We start from the raw sequence: 24,749 nt of genomic DNA on the forward strand, positions 1-24,749 counted from the left end.
TTGCATTATGACATCATAATGGAATGTTGCATTATGACATCATAATGGAATTTTACATTATGACATCATAATGGAATTTTGCATTATGACATCATAATGGAATTTTGCATTATGACATCATAATGGAATTTTGCATTATGACATCATAATGGAATTTTGCATTATGACATCATAATGGAATTTTGCATTATGACATCATAATGGAATGTTACATTATGACATCATAATGGAATTTTGCATTATGACATCATAATGGAATGTTGCATTATGACATCATAATGGAATTTTGCATTATGACATCATAATGGAATGTTGCATTATGACATCATAATGGAATTTTACATTATGACATCATAATGGAATTTTGCATTATGACATCATAATGGAATTTTGCATTATGACATCATAATGGAATGTTGCATTATGACATCATAATGGAATTTTACATTATGACATCATAATGGAATTTTGCATTATGACATCATAATGGAATTTTGCATTATGACATCATAATGGAATTTTGCATTATGACATCATAATGGAATGTTACATTATGACGTAATAATGGCATTTTGCATTATGACATCATAATGGAATTTTGCATTAAGACATCATAATGGAATTTTACATTATGACATCATAATGGAATTTTACATTATGACATCATAATGGAATTTTGCATTATGACATCATAATGGAATTTTGCATTATGACATCATAATGGAATGTTACATTATGACATCATAATGGAATTTTTTATTATGACATCATAATGGAATTTTGCATTATGACATCATAATGGAATTTTGCATTATGACATCATAATGGAATTTTGCATTATGACATCATAATGGAATTTTGCATCATGACATCATAATGGAATGTTACATTATGACGTCATAATGGCATTTTGCATTATGACATCATAATGGAATTTTGCATTATGACATCATAATGGAATGTTACATTATGACGTCATAATGGAATTTTGCATTATGACATCATAATGGAATTTTACATTATGACATCATAATGGAATTTTGCATTATGACATCATAATGGAATTTTGCATTATGACATCATAATGGATTTTTGCATTATGACATCATAATGGAATGTTACATTATGACGTCATAATGGCATTTTGCATTATGACATCATAATGGAATTTTACATTATGACATCATAATGGAATTTTGCATTATGACATCATAATGGAATTTTGCATTATGACATCATAATGGAATGTTACATTATGACGTCATAATGGCATTTTGCATTATGACATCATAATGGAATTTTGCATTATGACATCATAATGGAATGTTACATTATGATGTCATAATGGAATTTTGCATTATGACATCATAATGGAATTTTACATTATGACATCATAATGGAATTTTGCATTATGACATCATAATGGAATTTTGCATTATGACATCATAATGGAATTTTACATTATGACATCATAATGGAATTTTGCATTATGACATCATAATGGAATTTTGCATTATGACATCATAATGGAATGTTACATTATGACATCATAATGGAATTTTGCATTATGACATCATAATGGAATGTTACATTATGACATCATAATGGAATTTTGCATTATGACATCATAATGGAATGTTACATTATGACATCATAATGGAATTTTACATTATGACATCATAATGGAATGTTGCATTATGACATCATAATGGAATTTTACATTATGACATCATAATGGAATTTTGCATTATGACATCATAATGGAATTTTGCATTATGACATCATAATGGAATTTTGCATTATGACATCATAATGGAATTTTGCATTATGACATCATAATGGAATTTTGCATTATGACATCATAATGGAATGTTACATTATGACATCATAATGGAATTTTGCATTATGACATCATAATGGAATGTTGCATTATGACATCATAATGGAATTTTGCATTATGACATCATAATGGAATTTTGCATTATGACATCATAATGGAATGTTACATTATGACGTAATAATGGCATTTTGCATTATGACATCATAATGGAATTTTGCATTAAGACATCATAATGGAATGTTACATTATGACATCATAATAAAATTTTGCATTATGACATCATAATGGAATGATACATTATGACATCATAATGGAATTTTTCATTATGACATCATAATGGGATTTTACATTATGACATCATAATGGAATTTTGCATTATGACATCATAATGGAATTTTACATTATGACATCATAATGGAATTTTACATTATGACATCATAATGGAATTTTGCATTATGACATCATAATGGAATTTTGCATTATGACATCATAATGGAATGTTACATTATGACATCATAATGGAATTTTTTATTATGACATCATAATGGAATTTTGCATTATGACATCATAATGGAATTTTGCATTATGACATCATAATGGAATTTTGCATTATGACATCATAATGGAATTTTGCATCATGACATCATAATGGAATGTTACATTATGACGTCATAATGGCATTTTGGATTATGACATCATAATGGAATTTTGCATTATGACATCATAATGGAATGTTACATTATGACGTCATAATGGAATTTTGCATTATGACATCATAATGGAATTTTACATTATGACATCATAATGGAATTTTGCATTATGACATCATAATGGAATTTTGCATTATGACATCATAATGAATTTTTGCATTATGACATCATAATGGAATGTTACATTATGACGTCATAATGGCATTTTGCATTATGACATCATAATGGAATTTTACATTATGACATCATAATGGAATTTTGCATTATGACATCATAATGGAATTTTGCATTATGACATCATAATGGAATGTTACATTATGACGTCATAATGGCATTTTGCATTATGACATCATAATGGAATTTTGCATTATGACATCATAATGGAATTTTACATTATGACATCATAATGGAATTTTGCATTATGACATCATAATGGAATTTTGCATTATGACATCATAATGGAATTTTACATTATGACATCATAATGGAATTTTGCATTATGACATCATAATGGAATTTTGCATTATGACATCATAATGGAATGTTACATTATGACATCATAATGGAATTTTGCATTATGACATCATAATGGAATGTTACATTATGACATCATAATGGAATTTTGCATTATGACATCATAATGGAATGTTACATTATGACATCATAATGGAATTTTACATTATGACATCATAATGGAATTTTGCATTATGACATCATAATGGAATGTTACATTATGACATCATAATGGAATTTTGCATTATGACATCATAATGGAATGTTACATTATGACATCATAATGGAATTTTGCATTATGACATCATAATGGAATGTTACATTATGACATCATAATGGCATTTTGCATTATGACATCATAATGGAATTTTGCATTATGACATCATAATGGAATGTTACATTATGACATCATAATGGAATTTTGCATTATGACATCATAATGGGATTTTACATTATGACATCATAATGGAATTTTGCATTATGACATCATAATGGAATTTTGCATTATGACATCATAATGGAATGTTACATTATGACATCATAATGGAATTTTGCATTATGACATCATAATGGAATGTTACATTATGACATTATAATGGAATGTTACATTATGACATCATAATGGAATTTTGCATTATGACATCATAATGGAATTTTGCATTATGACATCATAATGGAATGTTACATTATGACGTCATAATGGCATTTTGCATTATGACATCATAATGGAATTTTGCATTAAGACATCATAATGGAATGTTACATTATGACATCATAATAAAATTTTGCATTATGACATCATAATGGAATGATACATTATGACATCATAATGGAATTTTTCATTATGACATCATAATGGAATTTTGCATTATGACATCATAATGGAATTTTGCATTATGACATCATAATGGAATTTTACATTATGACATCATAATGGAATTTTGCATTATGACATCATAATGGAATTTTGCATTATGACATCATAATGGAATGTTACATTATGACATCATAATGGAATTTTTTATTATGACATCATAATGGAATTTTGCATTATGACATCATAATGGAATTTTGCATTATGACATCATAATGGAATGTTACATTATGACGTCATAATGGCATTTTGCATTATGACATCATAATGGAATTTTGCATTATGACATCATAATGGAATGTTACATTATGATGTCATAATGGAATTTTGCATTATGACATCATAATGGAATTTTACATTATGACATCATAATGGAATTTTGCATTATGACATCATAATGGAATTTTGCATTATGACATCATAATGGAATTTTACATTATGACATCATAATGGAATTTTGCATTATGACATCATAATGGAATTTTGCATTATGACATCATAATGGAATTTTGCATTATGACATCATAATGGAATTTTGCATTATGACATCATAATGGAATGTTACATTATGACATCATAATGGAATTTTTTATTATGACATCATAATGGAATTTTGCATTATGACATCATAATGGAATTTTGCATTATGACATCATAATGGATTTTTGCATTATGACATCATAATGGAATGTTACATTATGACGTCATAATGGCATTTTGCATTATGACATCATAATGGAATTTTACATTATGACATCATAATGGAATTTTGCATTATGACATCATAATGGAATGTTACATTATGACATCATAATGGAATTTTGCATTATGACATCATAATGGAATGTTACATTATGACATCATAATGGAATTTTGCATTATGACATCATAATGGAATGTTACATTATGACATCATAATGGCATTTTGCATTATGACATCATAATGGAATTTTGCATTATGACATCATAATGGAATGTTACATTATGACATCATAATGGAATTTTGCATGATGACATCATAATGGGATTTTACATTATGACATCATAATGGAATTTTGCATTATGACATCATAATGGAATTTTGCATTATGACATCATAATGGAATTTTGCATTATGACATCATAATGGAATTTTGCATTATGACATCATAATGGAATTTTGCATTATGACATCATAATGGAATGTTACATTATGACATCATAATGGAATTTTGCATTATGACATCATAATGGAATGTTACATTATGACATCATAATAGAATTTTGCATTATGACATCATAATGGAATTTACATTATGACATCATAATGGAATTTTACATTATGACATCATAATGGAATTTTGCATTATGACATCATAATGGAATGTTACATTATGACATCATAATGGAATTTTGCATTATGACATCATAATGGAATGTTACATTATGACATCATAATGGCATTTTGCATTATGACATCATAATGGAATTTTGCATTATGACATCATAATGGGATTTTACATTATGACATCATAATGGAATTTTGCATTATGACATCATAATGGAATTTTACATTATGACATCATAATGGAATTTTGCATTATGACATCATAATGGAATGTTACATTATGACATCATAATGGAATGTTACATTATGACATCATAATGGCATTTTGCATTATGACATCATAATGGAATTTTGCATTATGACATCATAATGGAATGTTACATTATGACATCATAATGGAATTTTGCATTATGACATCATAATGGAATTTTGCATTATGACATCATAATGGAATTTTGCATTATGACATCATAATGGAATGTTACATTATGACATCATAATGGATTTTTGCATTATGACATCATAATGGAATGTTACATTATGACGTCATAATGGCATTTTGCATTATGACATCATAATGGAATTTTACATTATGACATCATAATGGAATTTTGCATTATGACATCATAATGGAATGTTACATTATGACATCATAATGGAATTTTGCATTATGACATCATAATGGAATGTTGCATTATGACATCATAATGGAATGTTACATTATGACATCATAATGGAATTTTGCATTATGACATCATAATGGCATTTTGCATTATGACATCATAATGGAATTTTGCATTATGACATCATAATGGAATGTTACATTATGACATCATAATGGAATTTTGCATTATGACATCATAATGGAATTTTGCATTATGACATCATAATGGAATGTTACATTATGACATCATAATGGAATTTTGCATGATGACATCATAATGGGATTTTACATTATGACATCATAATGGAATTTTGCATTATGACATCATAATGGAATTTTGCATTATGACATCATAATGGAATTTTGCATTATGACATCATAATGGAATTTTGCATTATGACATCATAATGGAATTTTGCATTATGACATCATAATGGAATGTTACATTATGACATCATAATGGAATTTTGCATTATGACATCATAATGGAATGTTACATTATGACATCATAATAGAATTTTGCATTATGACATCATAATGGAATTTACATTATGACATCATAATGGAATTTTACATTATGACATCATAATGGAATTTTGCATTATGACATCATAATGGAATGTTACATTATGACATCATAATGGAATTTTGCATTATGACATCATAATGGAATGTTACATTATGACATCATAATGGAATTTTGCATTATGACATCATAATGGAATGTTACATTATGACATCATAATGGCATTTTGCATTATGACATCATAATGGAATTTTGCATTATGACATCATAATGGGATTTTACATTATGACATCATAATGGAATTTTGCATTATGACATCATAATGGAATTTTGCATTATGACATCATAATGGAATGTTACATTATGACATCATAATGGAATTTTGCATTATGACATCATAATGGAATGTTACATCATGACATCATAATGGAATTTTGCATTATGACATCATAATGGAATGTTACATTATGACATCATAATGGAGTTTTGCATTATGACATCATAATGGAATTTTACATTATGACATCATAATGGAATTTTGCATTATGACATCATAATGGAATTTTGCATTATGACATCATAATGGAATGTTACATTATGACATCATAATGGAATTTTGCATTATGACATCATAATGGAATGTTACATTATGACATCATAATGGAATGTTACATTATGACATCATAATGGAATTTTGCATTATGACATCATAATGGAATTTTGCATTATGACATCATAATGGAATGTTACATTATGACATCATAATGGAATGTTACATTATGACATCATAATGGAATTTTGCATTATGACGTCATAATGGCATTTTGCATTATGACATCATAATGGAATTTTGCATTATGACATCATAATGGAATGTTACATTATGATGTCATAATGGAATTTTGCATTATGACATCATAATGGAATTTTACATTATGACATCATAATGGAATTTTGCATTATGACATCATAATGGAATTTTGCATTATGACATCATAATGGAATTTTACATTATGACATCATAATGGAATTTTGCATTATGACATCATAATGGAATTTTGCATTATGACATCATAATGGAATTTTGCATTATGACATCATAATGGAATTTTGCATTATGACATCATAATGGAATGTTACATTATGACATCATAATGGAATTTTTTATTATGACATCATAATGGAATTTTGCATTATGACATCATAATGGAATTTTGCATTATGACATCATAATGGATTTTTGCATTATGACATCATAATGGAATGTTACATTATGACGTCATAATGGCATTTTGCATTATGACATCATAATGGAATTTTGCATTATGACATCATAATGGAATGTTACATTATGACATCATAATGGAATTTTGCATTATGACATCATAATGGAATGTTACATTATGACATCATAATGGCATTTTGCATTATGACATCATATTGGAATTTTGCATTATGACATCATAATGGAATGTTACATTATGACATCATAATGGAATTTTGCATGATGACATCATAATGGGATTTTACATTATGACATCATAATGGAATTTTGCATTATGACATCATAAAGGAATTTTGCATTATGACATCATAATGGAATTTTGCATTATGACATCATAATGGAATTTTGCATTATGACATCATAATGGAATTTTGCATTATGACATCATAATGGAATTTTGCATTATGACATCATAATGGAATTTTGCATTATGACATCATAATGGAATTTTGCATTATGACATCATAATGCAATTTTGCATTATGACATCATAATGGAATTTTGCATTATGACATCATAATGGAATTTTGCATTATGCCATCATAATGGAATTTTGCATTATGACATTATAATGGAATTTTACATTATGACATCATAATGGAATGTTACATTATGACATCATAATGGAATTTTGCATTATGACATCATAATGGAATTTAAATTATGAGCTCATAATGGAATTTGGCATTATGACATCATAATGGTATGATACATTATGACATCATAATGGAATTTTGCATTTTGACATCATAATGGAATGTTACATTATGACATCATAATGGAATTTTGCATTATGACATCATAATGGAATTTTGCATTATGACATCATAATGGAATTTTACATTATGACATCATAATGGAATTTTACATTATGACATCATAATGGAATTTTGCATTATGACATCATAATGGAATTTTGCATTATGACATCATAATGGAATTTTGCATTATGACATCATAATGGAATGTTACATTATGACATCATAATGGAATTTTGCATTATGACATCATAATGGAATGTTACATTATGACATCATAATAGAATTTTGCATTATGACATCATAATGGAATTTACATTATGACATCATAATGGAATTTTACATTATGACATCATAATAGAATTTTGCATTATGACATCATAATGGAATGTTACATTATGACATCATAATGGAATTTTGCATTATGACATCATAATGGAATGTTACATTATGACATCATAATGGAATTTTGCATTATGACATCATAATGGAATGTTACATTATGACATCATAATGGCATTTTGCATTATGACATCATAATGGAATTTTGCATTATGACATCATAATGGAATGTTACATTATGACATCATAATGGAATTTTGCATTATGACATCATAATGGGATTTTACATTATGACATCATAATGGAATTTTGCATTATGACATCATAATGGAATTTTGCATTATGACATCATAATGGAATTTTGCATTATGACATCATAATGGAATTTTACATTATGACATCATAATGGAATTTTGCATTATGACATCATAATGGAATTTTGCATTATGACATCATAATGGAATGTTACATTATGACATCATAATGGAATTTTGCATTATGACATCATAATGGAATGTTACATTATGACATCATAATAGAATTTTGCATTATGACATCATAATGGAATGTTGCATTATGACATCATAATGGAATGTTACATTATGACATCATAATGGAATTTTGCATTATGACATCATAATGGAATGTTACATTATGACATCATAATGGAATTTTGCATTATGACATCATAATGGAATGTTGCATTATGACATCATAATGGAATTTTGCATTATGACATCATAATGGAATGTTGCATTATGACATCATAATGGAATTTTACATTATGACATCATAATGGAATTTTGCATTATGACATCATAATGGAATTTTGCATTATGACATCATAATGGAATTTTGCATTATGACATCATAATGGAATTTTGCATTATGACATCATAATGGAATTTTGCATTATGACATCATAATGGAATGTTACATTATGACATCATAATGGAATTTTGCATTATGACATCATAATGGAATGTTACATTATGACATCATAATGGAATTTTGCATTATGACATCATAATGGAATGTTGCATTATGACATCATAATGGAATTTTGCATTATGACATCATAATGGAATTTTGCATTATGACATCATAATGGAATGTTACATTATGACGTAATAATGGCATTTTGCATTATGACATCATAATGGAATTTTGCATTAAGACATCATAATGGAATGTTACATTATGACATCAGAATAAAATTTTGCATTATGACATCATAATGGAATGATACATTATGACATCATAATGGAATTTTTCATTATGACATCATAATGGGATTTTACATTATGACATCATAATGGAATTTTGCATTATGACATCATAATGGAATTTTACATTATGACATCATAATGGAATTTTACATTATGACATCATAATGGAATTTTGCATTATGACATCATAATGGAATTTTGCATTATGACATCATAATGGAATGTTACATTATGACATCATAATGGAATTTTTTATTATGACATCATAATGGAATTTTTTATTATGACATCATAATGGAATTTTGCATTATGACATCATAATGGAATTTTGCATTATGACATCATAATGGAATTTTGCATCATGACATCATAATGGAATGTTACATTATGACGTCATAATGGCATTTTGCATTATGACATCATAATGGAATTTTGCATTATGACATCATAATGGAATGTTACATTATGACGTCATAATGGAATTTTGCATTATGACATCATAATGGAATTTTACATTATGACATCATAATGGAATTTTGCATTATGACATCATAATGGAATTTTGCATTATGACATCATAATGGAATTTTGCATTATGACATCATAATGGAATTTTGCATTATGACATCATAATGGAATGTTACATTATGACATCATAATGGAATTTTGCATTATGACATCATAATGGAATGTTACATTATGACATCATAATAGAATTTTGCATTATGACATCATAATGGAATTTACATTATGACATCATAATGGAATTTTACATTATGACATCATAATGGAATTTTGCATTATGACATCATAATGGAATGTTACATTATGACATCATAATGGAATTTTGCATTATGACATCATAATGGAATGTTACATTATGACATCATAATGGAATTTTGCATTATGACATCATAATGGAATGTTACATTATGACATCATAATGGCATTTTGCATTATGACATCATAATGGAATTTTGCATTATGCCATCATAATGGAATGTTACATTATGACATCATAATGGAATTTTGCATTATGACATCATAATGGGATTTTACATTATGACATCATAATGGAATTTTGCATTATGACATCATAATGGAATTTTGCATTATGACATCATAATGGAATGTTACATTATGACATCATAATGGAATTTTGCATTATGACATCATAATGGAATGTTACATTATGACATCATAATGGAATTTTGCATTATGACATCATAATGGAATGTTACATTATGACATCATAATGGAGTTTTGCATTATGACATCATAATGGAATTTTACATTATGACATCATAATGGAATTTTGCATTATGACATCATAATGGAATTTTGCATTATGACATCATAATGGAATGTTACATTATGACATCATAATGGAATTTTGCATTATGACATCATAATGGAATGTTACATTATGACATCATAATGGAATGTTACATTATGACATCATAATGGAATTTTGCATTATGACATCATAATGGAATTTTGCATTATGACATCATAATGGAATTTTGCATCATGACATCATAATGGAATGTTACATTATGACGTCATAATGGCATTTTGCATTATGACATCATAATGGAATTTTGCATTATGACATCATAATGGAATGTTACATTATGACATCATAATGGAATTTTGCATTATGACATCATAATGGAATTTTACATTATGACATCATAATGGAATTTTGCATTATGACATCATAATGGAATTTTGCATTATGACATCATAATGGAATTTTGCATTATGACATCATAATGGAATTTTGCATTATGACATCATAATGGAATGTTACATTATGACATCATAATGGAATTTTGCATTATGACATCATAATGGAATGTTACATTATGACATCATAATAGAATTTTGCATTATGACATCATAATGGAATTTACATTATGACATCATAATGGAATTTTACATTATGACATCATAATGGAATTTTGCATTATGACATCATAATGGAATGTTACATTATGACATCATAATGGAATTTTGCATTATGACATCATAATGGAATGTTACATTATGACATCATAATGGAATTTTGCATTATGACATCATAATGGAATGTTACATTATGACATCATAATGGCATTTTGCATTATGACATCATAATGGAATTTTGCATTATGACATCATAATGGAATGTTACATTATGACATCATAATGGAATTTTGCATTATGACATCATAATGGGATTTTACATTATGACATCATAATGGAATTTTGCATTATGACATCATAATGGAATTTTGCATTATTACATCATAATGGAATGTTACATTATGACATCATAATGGAATTTTGCATTATGACATCATAATGGAATGTTACATTATGACATCATAATGGAATTTTGCATTATGACATCATAATGGAATGTTACATTATGACATCATAATGGAGTTTTGCATTATGACATCATAATGGAATTTTACATTATGACATCATAATGGAATGTTACATTATGACATCATAATGGAATTTTTTATTATGACATCATAATGGAATTTTTTATTATGACATCATAATGGAATTTTGCATTATGACATCATAATGGAATTTTGCATTATGACATCATAATGGAATTTTGCATCATGACATCATAATGGAATGTTACATTATGACGTCATAATGGCATTTTGCATTATGACATCATAATGGAATTTTGCATTATGACATCATAATGGAATGTTACATTATGACGTCATAATGGAATTTTGCATTATGACATCATAATGGAATTTTACATTATGACATCATAATGGAATTTTGCATTATGACATCATAATGGAATTTTGCATTATGACATCATAATGGAATTTTGCATTATGACATCATAATGGAATTTTGCATTATGACATCATAATGGAATGTTACATTATGACATCATAATGGAATTTTGCATTATGACATCATAATGGAATGTTACATTATGACATCATAATAGAATTTTGCATTATGACATCATAATGGAATTTACATTATGACATCATAATGGAATTTTACATTATGACATCATAATGGAATTTTGCATTATGACATCATAATGGAATGTTACATTATGACATCATAATGGAATTTTGCATTATGACATCATAATGGAATGTTACATTATGACATCATAATGGAATTTTGCATTATGACATCATAATGGAATGTTACATTATGACATCATAATGGCATTTTGCATTATGACATCATAATGGAATTTTGCATTATGCCATCATAATGGAATGTTACATTATGACATCATAATGGAATTTTGCATTATGACATCATAATGGGATTTTACATTATGACATCATAATGGAATTTTGCATTATGACATCATAATGGAATTTTGCATTATGACATCATAATGGAATGTTACATTATGACATCATAATGGAATTTTGCATTATGACATCATAATGGAATGTTACATTATGACATCATAATGGAATTTTGCATTATGACATCATAATGGAATGTTACATTATGACATCATAATGGAGTTTTGCATTATGACATCATAATGGAATTTTACATTATGACATCATAATGGAATTTTGCATTATGACATCATAATGGAATTTTGCATTATGACATCATAATGGAATGTTACATTATGACATCATAATGGAATTTTGCATTATGACATCATAATGGAATGTTACATTATGACATCATAATGGAATGTTACATTATGACATCATAATGGAATTTTGCATTATGACATCATAATGGAATTTTGCATTATGACATCATAATGGAATTTTGCATCATGACATCATAATGGAATGTTACATTATGACGTCATAATGGCATTTTGCATTATGACATCATAATGGAATTTTGCATTATGACATCATAATGGAATGTTACATTATGACATCATAATGGAATTTTGCATTATGACATCATAATGGAATTTTACATTATGACATCATAATGGAATTTTGCATTATGACATCATAATGGAATTTTGCATTATGACATCATAATGGAATTTTGCATTATGACATCATAATGGAATTTTGCATTATGACATCATAATGGAATGTTACATTATGACATCATAATGGAATTTTGCATTATGACATCATAATGGAATGTTACATTATGACATCATAATAGAATTTTGCATTATGACATCATAATGGAATTTACATTATGACATCATAATGGAATTTTACATTATGACATCATAATGGAATTTTGCATTATGACATCATAATGGAATGTTACATTATGACATCATAATGGAATTTTGCATTATGACATCATAATGGAATGTTACATTATGACATCATAATGGAATTTTGCATTATGACATCATAATGGAATGTTACATTATGACATCATAATGGCATTTTGCATTATGACATCATAATGGAATTTTGCATTATGACATCATAATGGAATGTTACATTATGACATCATAATGGAATTTTGCATTATGACATCATAATGGGATTTTACATTATGACATCATAATGGAATTTTGCATTATGACATCATAATGGAATTTTGCATTATTACATCATAATGGAATGTTACATTATGACATCATAATGGAATTTTGCATTATGACATCATAATGGAATGTTACATTATGACATCATAATGGAATTTTGCATTATGACATCATAATGGAATGTTACATTATGACATCATAATGGAGTTTTGCATTATGACATCATAATGGAATTTTACATTATGACATCATAATGGAATTTTGCATTATGACATCATAATGGAATTTTGCATTATGACATCATAATGGAATGTTACATTATGACATCATAATGGAATTTTGCATTATGACATCATAATGGAATGTTACATTATGACATCATAATGGAATGTTACATTATGACATCATAATGGAATTTTGCATTATGACATCATAATGGAATTTTGCATTATGACATCATAATGGAATGTTACATTATGACGTCATAATGGCATTTTGCATTATGACATCATAATGGAATTTTGCATTAAGACATCATAATGGAATGTTACATTATGACATCATAATAAAATTTTGCATTATGACATCATAATGGAATGATACATTATGACATCATAATGGAATTTTTCATTATGACATCATAATGGGATTTTACATTATGACATCATAATGGAATTTTGCATTATGACATCATAATGGAATTTTACATTATGACATCATAATGGAATTTTGCATTATGACATCATAATGGAATTTTACATTATGACATCATAATGGAATTTTACATTATGACATCATAATGGAATTTTGCATTATGACATCATAATGGAATTTTGCATTATGACATCATAATGGAATGTTACATTATGACATCATAATGGAATTTTTTATTATGACATCATAATGGAATTTTGCATTATGACATCATAATGGAATTTTGCATTATGACATCATAATGGAATGTTACATTATGACGTCATAATGGCATTTTGCATTATGACATCATAATGGAATTTTGCATTAAGACATCATAATGGAATGTTACATTATGACATCATAATAAAATTTTGCATTATGACATCATAATGGAATGATACATTATGACATCATAATGGAATTTTGCATTATGACATCATAATGGAATTTTACATTATGACATCATAATGGAATTTTGCATTATGACATCATAATGGAATTTTACATTATGACATCATAATGGAATTTTACATTATGACATCATAATGGAATTTTGCATTATGACATCATAATGGAATTTTGCATTATGACATCATAATGGAATGTTACATTATGACATCATAATGGAATTTTTTATTATGACATCATAATGGAATTTTGCATTATGACATCATAATGGAATTTTGCATTATGACATCATAATGGAATGTTACATTATGACGTCATAATGGCATTTTGCATTATGACATCATAATGGAATTTTGCATTATGACATCATAATGGAATGTTACATTATGATGTCATAATGGAATTTTGCATTATGACATCATAATGGAATTTTACATTATGACATCATAATGGAATTTTGCATTATGACATCATAATGGAATTTTGCATTATGACATCATAATGGAATTTTACATTATGACATCATAATGGAATTTTGCATTATGACATCATAATGGAATTTTGCATTATGACATCATAATGGAATTTTGCATTATGACATCATAATGGAATTTTGCATTATGACATCATAATGGAATGTTACATTATGACATCATAATGGAATTTTTTATTATGACATCATAATGGAATTTTGCATTATGACATCATAATGGAATTTTGCATTATGACATCATAATGGATTTTTGCATTATGACATCATAATGGAATGTTACATTATGACATCATAATGGAATTTTGCATTATGACATCATAATGGAATGTTACATTATGACATCATAATGGAATTTTGCATTATGACATCATAATGGAATGTTACATTATGACATCATAATGGAATTTTGCATTATGACATCATAATGGAATGTTACATTATGACATCATAATGGCATTTTGCATTATGACATCATAATGGAATTTTGCATTATGACATCATAATGGAATGTTACATTATGACATCATAATGGAATTTTGCATGATGACATCATAATGGGATTTTACATTATGACATCATAATGGAATTTTGCATTATGACATCATAATGGAATTTTGCATTATGACATCATAATGGAATTTTGCATTATGACATCATAATGGAATTTTGCATTATGACATCATAATGGAATTTTGCATTATGACATCATAATGGAATTTTGCATTATGACATCATAATGGAATTTTGCATTATGACATCATAATGGAATTTTGCATTATGCCATCATAATGGAATTTTGCATTATGACATTATAATGGAATTTTACATTATGACATCATAATGGAATGTTACATTATGACATCATAATGGAATTTTGCATTATGACATCATAATGGAATTTAAATTATGAGCTCATAATGGAATTTGGCATTATGACATCATAATGGAATGATACATTATGACATCATAATGGAATTTTGCATTTTGACATCATAATGGAATGTTACATTATGACATCATAATGGAATTTTGCATTATGACATCATAATGGAATTTTACATTATGACATCATAATGGAATTTTGCATTATGACATCATAATGGAATTTTGCATTATGACATCATAATGGAATTTTTAATTATGACATCATAATGGAATTTTACATTATGACATCATAATGGAATTTTGCATCATGACATCATAATGGAATTTTTCATTATGACATCATAATGGAATTTTACATTATGACATCATAATGGAGCTTTGCATTATGACATCATAATGGAATTTTGCATTATGACATCATAATGGAATGATACATTATGACATCATAATGGAATTTTTCATTATGACATCATAATGGGATTTTACATTATGACATCATAATGGAATTTTGCATTATGACATCATAATGGAATTTTGCATTATGACATCATAATGGAATGTTACATTATGACGTCATAATGGCATTTTGCATTATGACATCATAATGGAATTTTGCATTAAGACATCATAATGGAATGTTACATTATGACATCATAATAAAATTTTGCATTATGACATCATAATGGAATGATACATTATGACATCATAATGGAATTTTTCATTATGACATCATAATGGGATTTTACATTATGACATCATAATGGAATTTTGCATTATGACATCATAATGGAATTTTACATTATGACATCATAATGGAATTTTACATTATGACATCATAATGGAATTTTGCATTATGACATCATAATGGAATTTTGCATTATGACATCATAATGGAATGTTACATTATGACATCATAATGGAATTTTTTATTATGACATCATAATGGAATTTTGCATTATGACATCATAATGGAATTTTGCATTATGACATCATAATGGAATGTTACATTATGACATCATCATGGAATTTTGCATTATGACATCATAATGGAATTTTGCATTATGACATCATAATGGAATGTTGCATTATGACATCATAATGGAATTTTGCATTATGACATCATAATGGGATTTTACATTATGACATCATAATGGAATTTTGCATTATGACATCATAATGGAATTTTACATTATGACATCATAATGGAATTTTGCATTATGACATCATAATGGAATTTTGCATTATGACATCATAATGGAATGTTACATTATGACATCATCATGGAATTTTGCATTATGACATCATAATGGAATTTCACATTATGACATCATAATGGAATTTTACATTATGACATCATAATGGAATTTTGCATTATGACATCATAATGGAATTTTGCATTATGACATCATAATGGAATGTTACATTATGACATCATCATGGAATTTTGCATTATGACATCATAATGGAATTTCACATTATGACATCATAATGGAATTTCACATTATGACATCATAATGGAATTTTGCATTATGACATCATAATGGAATTTTTCATTATGACATCATAATGGAATTTTACATTATGACATCATAATGGAACTTTGCATTATGACATCATAATGGAATTTTGCATTATGACATCATAATGGAATGATACATTATGACATCATAATGGAATTTTGCATTATGACATCATAATGGAATTTTACAGTATGACATCATAATGGAATTTTGCATTATGACATCATAATGGAATTTTTAATTATGACATCATAATGGAATTTTACATTATGACATCATAATGGAATTTTGCATTATGACAGCATAATAGAATTTTGCATTATGACATCATAATGGAATTTTTCATTATGACATCATAATGGAATTTTACATTATGACATCATAATGGAATTTTGCATTATGACATCATAATGGAATGTTGCATTATGACATCATAATGGAATTTTGCATTATGACATCATAATGGGATTTTACATTATGACATCATAATGGAATTTTGCATTATGACATCATAATGGAATTTTACATTATGACATCATAATGGAATTTTGCATTATGACATCATAATGGAATTTTGCATTATGACATCATAATGGAATGTTACATTATGACATCATCATGGAATTTTGCATTATGACATCATAATGGAATTTCACATTATGACATCATAATGGAATTTTGCATTATGACATCATAATGGAATGTTACATTATGACATCATAATGGCATTTTGCATTATGACATCATAATGGAATTTTGCATTATGACATCATAATGGAATGTTACATTATGACATCATAATGGAATTTTGCATTATGACATCATAATGGGATTTTACATTATGACATCATAATGGAATTTTGCATTATGACATCATAATGGAATTTTGCATTATTACATCATAATGGAATGTTACATTATGACATCATAATGGAATTTTGCATTATGACATCATAATGGAATGTTACATTATGACATCATAATGGAATTTTGCATTATGACATCATAATGGAATGTTACATTATGACATCATAATGGAGTTTTGCATTATGACATCATAATGGAATTTTACATTATGACATCATAATGGAATTTTGCATTATGACATCATAATGTAATTTTGCATTATGACATCATAATGGAATGTTACATTATGACATCATGATGGAATTTTGCATTATGACATCATAATGGGATTTTGCATTATGACATCATAATGGAATTTTGCATTATGACATCATAATGGAATTTTACAGTATGACATCATAATTGAATTTTGCATTATGACATCATAATGGAATTTTTCATTATGACATCATAATGGAATTTTACATTATGACATCATAATGGAATTTTACATTATGACATCATAATGGAATGTTACATTATGACATCATAATGGAATTTTGCATTATGACATCATAATGGGATTTTACATTATGACATCATAATGGAATTTTGCATTATGACATCATAATGGAATTTTGCATTATGACATCATAATGGAATTTTGCATTATGACATCATAATAGAATTTTGCATTATGACATCATAATGGAATTTTTCATTATGACATCATAATGGAATTTTACATTATGACATCATAATGGAATTTTGCATTATGACATCATAATGGAATTTTGCATTATGACATCATAATGGAATGTTGCATTATGACATCATAATGGAATTTTGCATTATGACATCATAATGGGATTTTACATTATGACATCATCATGGAATTTTGCATTATGACATCATAATGGAATTTTACATTATGACATCATAATGGAATTTTGCATTATGACATCATAATGGAATTTTGCATTATGACATCATAATGGAATGTTACATTATGACATCATCATGGAATTTTGCATTATGACATCATAATGGAATTTCACATTATGACATCATAATGGAATTTTGCATTATGACATCATATTGGAATTTTGCATTATGACATCATAATGGAATGTTACATTATGACATCATAATGGAATTTTGCATTATGACATCATAATGGAATTTTACAGTATGACATCATAATGGAATTTTGCATTATGACATCATAATGGAATTTTTCATTATGACATCATAATGGAATTTTACATTATGACATCATAATGGAACTTTGCATTATGACATCATAATGGAATTTTGCATTATGACATCATAATGGAATGATACATTATGACATCATAATGGAATTTTGCATTATGACATCATAATGGAATTTTACAGTATGACATCATAATGGAATTTTGCATTATGACATCATAATGGAATTTTTAATTATGACATCATAATGGAATTTTACATTATGACATCATAATGGAATTTTGCATTATGACATCATAATAGAATTTTGCATTATGACATCATAATGGAATTTTTCATTATGACATCATAATGGAATTTTACATTATGACATCATAATGGAATTTTGCATTATGACATCATAATGGAATGTTGCATTATGACATCATAATGGAATTTTGCATTATGACATCATAATGGGATTTTACATTATGACATCATAATGGAATTTTGCATTATGACATCATAATAGAATTTTACATTATGACATCATAATGGAATTTTGCATTATGACATCATAATGGAATTTTGCATTATGACATCATAATGGAATGTTACATTATGACATCATCATGGAATTTTGCATTATGACATCATAATGGAATTTCACATTATGACATCATAATGGAATTTTGCATTATGACATCATAATGGAATGTTACATTATGACATCATAATGGCATTTTGCATTATGACATCATAATGGAATTTTGCATTATGACATCATAATGGAATGTTACATTATGACATCATAATGGAATTTTGCATTATGACATCATAATGGGATTTTACATTATGACATCATAATGGAATTTTGCATTATGACATCATAATGGAATTTTGCATTATTACATCATAATGGAATGTTACATTATGACATCATAATGGAATTTTGCATTATGACATCATAATGGAATGTTACATTATGACATCATAATGGAATTTTGCATTATGACATCATAATGGAATGTTACATTATGACATCATAATGGAGTTTTGCATTATGACATCATAATGGAATTTTACATTATGACATCATAATGGAATTTTGCATTATGACATCATAATGGAATTTTGCATTATGACATCATAATGGAATGTTACATTATGACATCATAATGGAATTTTGCATTATGACATCATAATGGAATGTTACATTATGACATCATAATGGAATGTTACATTATGACATCATAATGGAATTTTGCATTATGACATCATAATGGAATTTTGCATTATGACATCATAATGGAATGTTACATTATGACGTCATAATGGCATTTTGCATTATGACATCATAATGGAATTTTGCATTAAGACATCATAATGGAATGTTACATTATGACATCATAATAAAATTTTGCATTATGACATCATAATGGAATGATACATTATGACATCATAATGGAATTTTTCATTATGACATCATAATGGGATTTTACATTATGACATCATAATGGAATTTTGCATTATGACATCATAATGGAATTTTACATTATGACATCATAATGGAATTTTACATTATGACATCATAATGGAATGTTACATTATGACATCATAATGGAATTTTGCATTATGACATCATAATGGAATGTTACATTATGACATCATAATGGAATGTTACATTATGACATCATAATGGAATTTTGCATTATGACATCATAATGGAATTTTGCATTATGACATCATAATGGAATGTTACATTATGACGTCATAATGGCATTTTGCATTATGACATCATAATGGAATTTTGCATTAAGACATCATAATGGAATGTTACATTATGACATCATAATAAAATTTTGCATTATGACATCATAATGGAATGATACATTATGACATCATAATGGAATTTTTCATTATGACATCATAATGGGATTTTACATTATGACATCATAATGGAATTTTGCATTATGACATCATAATGGAATTTTACATTATGACATCATAATGGAATTTTACATTATGACATCATAATGGAATTTTGCATTATGACATCATAATGGAATTTTGCATTATGACATCATAATGGAATGTTACATTATGACATCATAATGGAATTTTTTATTATGACATCATAATGGAATTTTGCATTATGACATCATAATGGAATTTTGCATTATGACATCATAATGGAATGTTACATTATGACGTCATAATGGCATTTTGCATTATGACATCATAATGGAATTTTGCATTATGACATCATAATGGAATGTTACATTATGATGTCATAATGGAATTTTGCATTATGACATCATAATGGAATTTTACATTATGACATCATAATGGAATTTTGCATTATGACATCATAATGGAATTTTGCATTATGACATCATAATGGAATTTTACATTATGACATCATAATGGAATTTTGCATTATGACATCATAATGGAATTTTGCATTATGACATCATAATGGAATTTTGCATTATGACATCATAATGGAATTTTGCATTATGACATCATAATGGAATTTTGCATTATGACATCATAATGGAATGTTACATTATGACATCATAATGGAATTTTTTATTATGACATCATAATGGAATTTTGCATTATGACATCATAATGGAATTTTGCATTATGACATCATAATGGATTTTTGCATTATGACATCATAATGGAATGTTACATTATGACGTCATAATGGCATTTTGCATTATGACATCATAATGGAATTTTACATTATGACATCATAATGGAATTTTGCATTATGACATCATAATGGAATGTTACATTATGACATCATAATGGAATTTTGCATTATGACATCATAATGGAATGTTACATTATGACATCATAATGGAATTTTGCATTATGACATCATAATGGAATGTTACATTATGACATCATAATGGCATTTTGCATTATGACATCATAATGGAATTTTGCATTATGACATCATAATGGAATGTTACATTATGACATCATAATGGAATTTTGCATGATGACATCATAATGGGATTTTACATTATGACATCATAATGGAATTTTGCATTATGACATCATAATGGAATTTTGCATTATGACATCATAATGGAATTTTGCATTATGACATCATAATGGAATTTTGCATTATGACATCATAATGGAATTTTGCATTATGACATCATAATGGAATTTTGCATTATGACATCATAATGGAATTTTGCATTATGACATCATAATGGAATTTTGCATTATGACATCATAATGGAATTTTGCATTATGCCATCATAATGGAATTTTGCATTATGACATTATAATGGAATTTTACATTATGACATCATAATGGAATGTTACATTATGACATCATAATGGAATTTTGCATTATGACATCATAATGGAATTTAAATTATGAGCTCATAATGGAATTTGGCATTATGACATCATAATGGAATTTTGCATTTTGACATCATAATGGAATGTTACATTATGACATCATAATGGAATTTTGCATTATGACATCATAATGGAATTTTGCATTATGACATCATAATGGGATTTTACATTATGACATCATAATGGAATTTTGCATTATGACATCATAATGGAATTTTGCATTATGACATCATAATGGAATTTTGCATTATGACATCATAATGGAATTTTGCATTATGACATCATAATGGAATTTTACATTATGACATCATAATGGAATTTTGCATTATGACATCATAATGGAATTTTGCATTATGACATCATAATGGAATGTTACATTATGACATCATAATGGAATTTTGCATTATGACATCATAATGGAATGTTACATTATGACATCATAATAGAATTTTGCATTATGACATCATAATGGAATGTTGCATTATGACATCATAATGGAATTTTACATTATGACATCATAATGGAATATTGCATTATGACATCATAATGGAATGTTACATTATGACATCATAATGGAATGTTACATTATGACGTCATAATGGCATTTTGCATTATGACATCATAATGGAATTTTGCATTAAGACATCATAATGGAATGTTACATTATGACATCATAATAAAATTTTGCATTATGACATCATAATGGAATGATACATTATGACATCATAATGGAATTTTTCATTATGACATCATAATGGGATTTTACATT

The sequence above is a fragment of the Eleutherodactylus coqui genome, chromosome 8 (genome assembly GCF_035609145.1).
Source record: "Eleutherodactylus coqui strain aEleCoq1 chromosome 8, aEleCoq1.hap1, whole genome shotgun sequence".
Taxonomy (NCBI): domain Eukaryota; kingdom Metazoa; phylum Chordata; class Amphibia; order Anura; family Eleutherodactylidae; genus Eleutherodactylus; species Eleutherodactylus coqui.